The sequence below is a fragment of the Cicer arietinum genome, chromosome 5 (assembly GCF_000331145.2).
Source record: "Cicer arietinum cultivar CDC Frontier isolate Library 1 chromosome 5, Cicar.CDCFrontier_v2.0, whole genome shotgun sequence".
Taxonomy (NCBI): domain Eukaryota; kingdom Viridiplantae; phylum Streptophyta; class Magnoliopsida; order Fabales; family Fabaceae; genus Cicer; species Cicer arietinum.
Window position 1 is genome coordinate 14247081 of NC_021164.2, and position 9801 is coordinate 14256881.

Genomic DNA, 9801 nt, shown 5'->3' on the forward strand with positions numbered 1-9801 from the left:
AAGAGAAATAAGAGAGAAAATCCAAATTAGAATTCATTTTGATAAGCTTATGTGATTATGATGATGTATAATTCATAGTAACAATGTTATAAATTGTGATAAGTGTATATGATGATGTATGATTGATAATAGTGATACTATAAAATTATGAAGAGTTTATATGATGAGATATGATTAATGATAATGATGTTGTTAATTTATGATGAGAATATTGAAGTAACCCCATAATTGGTGAAATAATTGTGATTCTAATTTTTGTTTGAGATAACGGTCTTAATGGAGTATTTTAGGCCAATCAGGGGAGAAAAATAAATAGTGTGAATATGTGAAGTGGAAATTATTTTGTCATCATATAGGTAGGGAATAACAAACCTAGTGATTACGGGGAAGTACAATTGAATGAGCCTGATCATGGCGGTCTGGTGTTGAGCCTTAAGACAAGATTGTTAGACCTTGGAAGTATTCGGGTGGGGAATTCCAAGGTGACTTGGAAGTAGCACTCTAAATGTCGGGAGCTGCCATGCAACACACATTTACCTCGACTATCGTGTATATGTGTCTCTGATTGAGTTGAAGAGATCTATTAGGACATGATCAATTTGAATTATCCATCCACTGGGATGGTGGCATAGTATCAAGCCTCCTAACCAAGCACTTGAGAGTTAAAATGGTATCACACTGTGAAGTAGAGTCTAAGCTCATGCATAACATTTCATTTTCTTGTGATTGTTCTGTTGTGATTAATATGTGTCGTGTGTGATAATAAATTTCCTTAGATGATTTGATGTTATAGGGAAATGTATTGATTTTCCTTGAGCGGTTTTGACTTGAAGAACGTTTGTGTAATGATACAGTTTATTTATGATTAATTGTGTGTTCTCCTTACTTATATTATACTATTAACATGATTTCAAAACTCACCTTTTTCGTTGTTTGTGGTTATGTTTGTTTGTTTGGCTTGGCCTTGCATTTGCAAAATCACAATTATTACAGGTTAATAAGTCTTGAAGTTCAGGTTTGGGAGAATCCCCGCTCTGATAGGTGATACCGGAAGTGGGAGTCATAAGTTGTATTTTTATTTATTTAATCAGAAACAACTTTTTGGATGAAAATCTTTAAGTACAAGTAAACTTTTGGAATTAAGAAATTATAGTTAAATCAAGTTTATGGAGATTGCATTGTTTGATAAGAGGAAAAAGTTTAAAGTGTCCCTTTTGAATTTTGAGAAATGTGATATCCTAATTTAGCTATAAAAGTTTTATTTTGTTGAAAACATATTTTCTCTATCCACTGCGAATTAAAATATTAAAAATTCTTGTACGAATTTTTGTATATTATTTTGGAGTTTAGGGTGTCACATTAGTGGTATTAGAACATGTCTGTTCAATCAGGCCAAGTGAGTCGAGTGTCGGTTAGTCAAATGTTAGTCGTGTCAACTGTGTTGTCTTGTGTATTAGTTAATTTCGCTATCGTGGTTTTTTCTTCTTGTTATATTATTGTGGTATGTGTTATATGCTTTTGTATAATTATACATATTTTTGAAATTACTATTTAACTATTTTTTTTGTTGCTTACTCTAATTATGTTATGAATTATAAGTTCCTACCTAAGTGATTAAATAAACTATGAAATTATTTGTAAAAGTTTGAGTTAATTTGAATTGTTGACATGATCAAGTTAATTATCTATTGACTGGACTTGTGATTTGTGTTTCTAACTATGATTTTTGCTCTATTGTTATAGTGGATAGTTAGAAATAAGGTTTTGATTAACTAGTCACATGTTTGAAATTATTAATTTAATAGAGGTAATACTAATTATTGATTGATAGACCTTGCATTTGAGATCGTAACAAGATTATTAAAGTGTAGAATCTTGCTAATGAAATCAATTTAAAATTTTAGTTGTAATTTTGAAACATTAGAAAATTCACATTATTAGTAATAGTAAATCTTGAGTATTAGAGATTGCTACAATTTTAGAGTTAAAATTCTTTAAATAAAAAAAAGGAAGTTTTGGAAGAGTTAAAGTTGATTAATTTTGAAAAATAAAAATAACATTCGTTTGAATTACTCTTGATTATTTTAAATTAATTAAATTAAGTTGATTTATAAAATATCGATAATTTTATACTACTGATTTTGTTTAATATTTAAATTAGATGAAAACTTAGACCATATTTTACTACGTGTTGTATTTAAGAAAACCAAAAGGATTTGTTGTTATGTTGGTTTAGAGGGGCCGATGTGAATATTGAATTGTGAGAGTATTGGGATATTTGATTTACTTATTTTGATATTATGAACTTTACAGTTTAACTTTACGTTAGACTTTTGGACTTTAAGAATTCATTAGTGATTATAAAGGTACAAATAAAAAGGGTAAAATGATAAAATGTCTACTAATTAAGAAAAAGAAGAAGAAGACAAAAGTTAAAAAAAATTGTTTTTAAAGCGTGGTTTTAATTTTAAATCACTTGAAAGTGTTGATGATTGTATCTAAATGATTAATGTTTTTATATTGCTTTTGAAATTAATTTAGGACGTTCGTCATGATTTTGAAATAGTATAAAATTCATATTATTAACTATAGTAATTCTTGAATGTTCAAGATTGATTGAATTTTTAAGGTTAGTCTTTTGAAGAAATATTGTGAAGGAATTTATGTTGATTTATTTTATAAAAGGAAATATTTTATGTTTGAATCATTGTTGACTTATTTTAGAGAATTAAATTTTAACGGAGTTGTATTGATTCTTAAAATAAAATATATATATATATATATGTAATACTAATTATTGATTGATAGACCTTGCATTTGAGATCGTAACAAGATTATTAAAGTGTAGAATCTTGCTAATGAAATCAATTTAAAATTTTAGTTGTAATTTTGAAACATTAGAAAATTCACATTATTAGTAATAGTAAATCTTGAGTATTAGAGATTGCTACAATTTTAGAGTTAAAATTCTTTAAATAAAAAAAAGGAAGTTTTGGAAGAGTTAAAGTTGATTAATTTTGAAAAATAAAAATAACATTCGTTTGAATTACTCTTGATTATTTTAAATTAATTAAATTAAGTTGATTTATAAAATATCGATAATTTTATACTACTGATTTTGTTTAATATTTAAATTAGATGAAAACTTAGACCATATTTTACTACGTGTTGTATTTAAGAAAACCAAAAGGATTTGTTGTTATGTTGGTTTAGAGGGGCCGATGTGAATATTGAATTGTGAGAGTATTGGGATATTTGATTTACTTATTTTGATATTATGAACTTTACAGTTTAACTTTACGTTAGACTTTTGGACTTTAAGAATTCATTAGTGATTATAAAGGTACAAATAAAAAGGGTAAAATGATAAAATGTCTACTAATTAAGAAAATATATATATATATATATATGATGATTATATTTAAAATTTAAATTAGTCACACCTGAAAAAAGATAATGTATGCCAAGTTTTACTATGTATTGTTTTTAAGAAAACCTAGAAGATTTGTTGTAAAAATAGTTTTCAAAAATTAGGGGAAAAAATATAACTATTTTAGAAGTTTTGGTGAGTTAGAAAATTTTGTATCTATTTTTATATACATGAATTGATTTTATTTCAAAATATAGGTTGAAAAAAAAGAATGATTTTAAGAGTGCTTAAATATTTTGAGAGGTATTTTTTTGGTGGTTAAGGTATTGGTGGTATTTAGTGATCTTATTGATTTTAAAAATAGTTTAAAAAGAAATTGTATGATTTATTAAGATATAATCCAAGGAAAACCTTTGAGTTCTGAAGAAAAATTATTTTATAGTATTAAAGATTAGTGACTGTTTTGAAGTAATTTAAGTGTTTGAAATCAAATTTTAGAGTATTGATTAACCACTAAAATGATTTTTGTACTACGAGATTTATTTTGGTTTTACGATTGTTATACTAACTTCGAGTAAAAATAGTTGCTTACTTTACCTGTTAATTGAAAAATATTTGTTTCAATCTTTGCTAAATGATAAATATTAATTAAAAGAAAAGTTAATTAATAATTTAAACGTTCTTTAAGAATAATCAAACTTGTAGAATATTTTTGAGAAGTTAGTTGAAGTTGAAAGCGTACTTGATATATGAGTTATTTGATCAAGCTGAATGCAGTAAGTTGTTGTTGACTAAATTCACAATTTTAGTTTTATATATAAATGATATTGGTTATTCATGTTATTAATTTGGTTCATAATTGAGTTGGTTATTGCGATGTGTTTAATTGATTTATTGTGTCATACAAGTCAATAAGTCTTGAAGTTCAAGTTTGGGAGAATCCCCGCTCTGATCGGTGATACCGGGAATGAAAATCATAAGTTGTATGTTTTATTATTTAATATGAAACAACTTTTTGGTTGAAAATCTATAAGTACAAGTAAACTTTTGAAATTAAGAAATTATAGTTAAATCAAGTTTATGGTGATTGCATTGTTTTATAAGAGGAAAAGTTTAAAGTGTTCCTTTTGAATTTTGAGAAATGTGATATCTTAAATTAGTTATAAAAGTTTTGTTTTCTTTAAAATATATTTTCTTTATACATTGGGAATTAAAATATTAAAAATTCTTGTATGAATTATGATATATTATTTTGGAGTTTAGGGTGTCGCATTGCATCTGTAATTTAATATAACTTAAATGCTAACGGTGAAAACAAAATATAAGTTAAATGACTAAATCAGAAAAATAAAAAGCTAAAAGATCTATGTAGAAACTGAACTAAACTTAAAGAATCTAAGTATTACAAAAAAAAGAAACATAAAAGGATAAGTTATTACTTTTGTAAAACATAAAAGATCTCGGGATATATTTTACCCTCTCTAAATTTATGAGAATACAAATGTAACCTTTAATTTTTCAAAAAATATGTCTTGGGAAAATGAAACTTGAAGTTTACCCGAATACTATTGTATTGTAGTAAAACTTAAATAGAAATAAATAATAACAAACAAACAAAAAAAATGAAAAAGTTGAAAATCAAATTTTTGGAACATGATTTTTCTCAAAAATTAGTAATTGATTTTCTTTTAACATTTGAAAATTTAATTTATATTCTTTGATAAACTTAAACCAAGTTTTTTAAAATACATTCAAAATTTCGTGGAGGGTAGGAGAATATTTCAATAAATCTTTTAGAAAATGTCACTATCAATATAGATTTTTGAATGATTTGTGAGAGTAGGAGTATAATTGAATGACGATAAGGTACAATTTTCTAATTTAATATATATTATCACCAAATAGAAACAAGAATGGCCCTCGAGGTTTAGTCCACTTGGTATGTATATGTCTTATATTTAGGGTTTGTTTAGTTCAATATAGACGAATAGTGGGATTTTAAAGAAAGAAAAGAGAGATGAATAAATATATGTTTTATTCAAAATAGTAGAGGGGACGAGAGGGGAGGATAATGAGTTTGGTTAAAATTATATATGTTGAAATAGCCACACATTGTTTAAAATTATAAATAAAAAGGGACTCATATGTTTCATATATCACTCTAATTCTTCATTACAAATCGTATTAATCATATATCTGATTCTTTTCTTTTCATGATAAATATTTGCATTTGAGAGTGTGAGTGTACTTGGGACCATGTTGAATTTGAGAGAAGTCTACGTGTTGTAGCAATTTTCACATAGTATTATTAATATTCTTTTGTTTTCTTTAGACAACAGTCGTTATTTTTTATTCGATTTTAGAGTTTTCACGTTATAATCTTGTGTTGCGATTGTGTTATTTAAATTTCTCTATGTATGTTTTTTCCATCATCTGACATTAGAGCATTTGGTTATGTCCAAAAAAATAGAATTCTTGGTATGCTTTTATGGTTCCAACATTGCTTGATCTTCCACATAAAAAAAAAGTGCGATACTAGAAAAATGCTATTTAGAAAGGTTCTTACTATGAAAAGTTTGGTTTTTAAATGGTCTTTTGTTTCTCACCTCTCTTTCATTGGAACCTACTTGGTGTCCGGTTATAGTATGTATACATCTGCAATGTTAAGTTTCATTGTGAAATTTGACATAGAGAAATTTGATGGAAGAATCAATTTTGGCCTCAAAAAATTTCAAGTAAAAAATGTTTTCACACAATCATGATAACACAAGGTATTGATTAGCGCATGAGCGTTGATTGGCATTGATGCAAGGTGTTGATTGCTAAAGAACTTCTTGAGAAAGCCAACATGGAAGTTGCACAATAATTTTTCAACATGATTTTCGACATGTAGATAAAATTCTTGGAGTGAGTTAACTTCAAATTGAAATTCTTGGAGTGAATTAGATTCAAGTGGTAATTCATGTGGCAGTTTAACTTTAAGCGGAGTATATTTTTTATGGTGGAATATGATAGTTCTTTTAAACTATGATTGTTGGTACATTGAAAGCTAAAGATACATTAATTTGAATCAAGGGGGAGATTGACACGGGTTTGGTTATAAATGTGTGTGTTAAAATAGTTCCATATTGCTTAGAATTGTAAATGAAGAGGGAGGCAAAAGTTAAATATATCGCTCTAATTCTTCATTAAAGATCTAATTAGAAATACTTTAAACTTGTATTTGATTCTTTTCTTTTCAATTATACGTTTGTGCTAGAGTGTTAATTATGATACGTTGTTCAAATATTTATTTTGGAAAGTGTACTAAAAATTTATACATAATGTTATTCTTTAGTTGTCATTAGATTACGATTGTGGTTTTTTTTATCTAGTTTTGAAATTTCTAAGTTATAATCTTGTGTTGTAGTTGTGTTATTTAAAGTTCTCTATGATCATTTTCCCAAAAGTGGGGACATATTTTAATCAAATTTATTTTGGTTTAAGAAAAAGGAAATGATATTAAATGGTTTATATGTTAATAAAGGCCTATGAGGGATTTTGCTCGCTTCCCAATCCCTCCTCTCCCTTCTAAATAACTGAACCAACCAAATTAAGTTCAAAATAATTAATCCCTTCCCTTCCATTCCTCTCCCCTCCTCTAATCTCCTCGAACCAAATACACCCTTAGTAGTCGTTCATTTTTCAAAAAATTGCTAATGTTAATGCAGTATACAATCCATTTTATCCATAATTTCCAGAGCTATTATTTACCCGACCAAGTCTAGGCCAGAGCACAAAAATGGGCCAATGTGTCCCGACTCATTTTATAACTGGCTATTAATATTTATGTTTAGCTTGACCACTCGATCCTTTTTCGTTAAACTAAAATATATTTCAACAATTAAAATTTTTAAAATAAAAAATAGATTTGTCAAACTACCAACACATAACACCACTACTTTGGCTAGGCCTTATGTTTTTAGGTTTTTTATTTTATATAATTTAGTGATTTTAGGTTTTTTAATTTATTTGTTTTGTAACTGAGTTGAGTTTGATTTAAAATTTAGGTTGAATAATCTTTTGACAATGAGAGTCCAAGAAAATTACTAAGAAATTTGATTATTGTTTTTAAAGAAACACTGTTTTAAATTTTTTCTTGTTAAAATGGATATGACTATTTTTTTTAGTAGTATGACTATATTTTTACAACAATAACGAAATTACTATCAAGCTGGTCGGTCTATGCATTTAATTAAATAAGAATATAATTGATTAAAGGTTTAATTAAATAAAATAAATTAGGTTTGTAGCATTTCAGATCCACTATGACATTAAGGTAAAAAGGACTATGTATATGGTATATTGTGTCTCTTCTTAACCTAATCCTAGAATCATTCTTATTGTAGTCGCCATCTAGCACTGACATATTCAAATGCAACCGTTCACGTGGAATTAGTAAATCTTGGTGTTGGTGTTTTGTCCTCCTTGACGCCTCGAGAGGTAAGCACATAAAACTCATGTGAAATATTGTGTTTGCGTCGTCCATGACAATAGGAAATTTTCGCTCTTGATAATGATTTTAAAATTGTTTTAAAATATATCTCTCGATTTCCCAATAGTTTTACTATATTAAAATTATAAATTATTCACAAAAATAGATGTTTGTCATCATAAAAAAGAGAGAGATTGTTAGAACAAAGTTGATTCGAAGAACTATGATCCTCACTTGTTTTGATGACAAATATAGATGTTTTGTTTAAAGTGTGCAGTTCCCTAATCACTTACCTTTTGAATGAGTTTATGATGCATCTTCTAGAGTTTGAACAAAGTTAAAGGAAGACCAAAACTTCGCTTAGAAAATCATATTATAAGTGTGAGGAAAGTACTTTGAAACACGCTTCTAGTGAATATGTTAATGCCTACAACGCTCTGATTCATTTGGCTCTAATAAGTGTGTCAAGCATATGATTATTTTGCCTCTAATAAGTATGAAACACAAGTGATCTTTTGCCTTTGATAACTGTGTCAAGCATATGATTGTGAGACTGTGATGGAAATTGTTTTGATAAAAAGTCAACAATCTAAAGAAGACAAATTTGTTCGTCATCTTTTTAACATCTTGAATACGTTATTTGTTTGAAGATCTATGTGACATACTCTAATCATGATAACCTCTGCTCCTTCTATCTTCATATCAAGATACACATAATCAATTACAAAGACAAATTTATACAAGTTTTAATGACTAATCAATATTTGAAGATTTGATACGAAACTTTTAGAACCAAGGTGGTTTGAAGAATAATTTCTTATCTTGTTTTGATGATAACAAAATTTATTTTTTGGGAACAATTTAATGCATTAATATTTTGATTGAGTTAGCAGAAATTAGAACAAACATGAAAACTCCAAACCTAGACTCCGATGAGAGGAAATGAATTTAATAGAGGAAACAAAGATTAAAAAAAAAAAAAACGTGCTCTGTTGTGTGCGTCCTTCGCTGGCTCTGAGTTGCTCACTCTAAAGCTTACTTTGAAGCACAAACTCCGAAGATAATGCAACATGCTTTGGTAAGCTGCCTCTTAAAAAGTAGCAAGTTGCTTCTTATTCTGATATGCAACATGGCAGAGTTGTCTCTGCCACTAACTCAAGACAAGCAGATGATTGATTCTGCCTTTGACATCTATACCATATCGTATGACTTTGATTATCAAGCTCTAGTCAATGAATCTGGAAAAAGTCAATGACTCTGAAAAAAGTCAATGCTCTGAAGATGTACCATTTGGCCATGATTTGGAAAATTCGAGAACAACGTAAATCTTTGTATGATTTTCTTGTTGCCTCTACTTATTTATTTTGTTATTTTATTACCAAGTTTATCCACAAATTTTTTAAATCAATAGTCTACAATTCAAACCTCCCACCCTTTCTTACGTTTTTTACTTTCAAAAACTTAATGATACATGTTGATTTCTTGCAATCAAGGCAATATCCATAAGCCTGAAAGTTTCTCTACAAAAGTACGTGCAACCCTCATTTATCTACACAACAACAATATTACCGTAAGCATGTTACAGACGTGTCTGCACTCTTGCTCTTAACCCTATTATTTTATATAAGTGTTTAAGGATATTTTTAGATAGTACAACTTTGTAAACACACCCTTCTGAGAGTTATTCAGAAAACCCTTAAATACCTTCTTTTTGTAACCTAGTCCAGTAGTGGTTGCATCCCTCGACTACATGACTGTACTAAACTAGAAGGTTGAGAAAACTTCAACATGTTCAGGTTGAAATGTAGGTGTTTAGATATGTGATTGAATTGGTGAATTAGTGGATTAAATCCTTCAGTTTGAAGGGATAGAACGTAGTTAAAACGTTGGTGGTGAATTAGGATTAATTGGCTAGTGTTGTTACATTTTTATTGTTTTATCTACTCTATTTTTATCA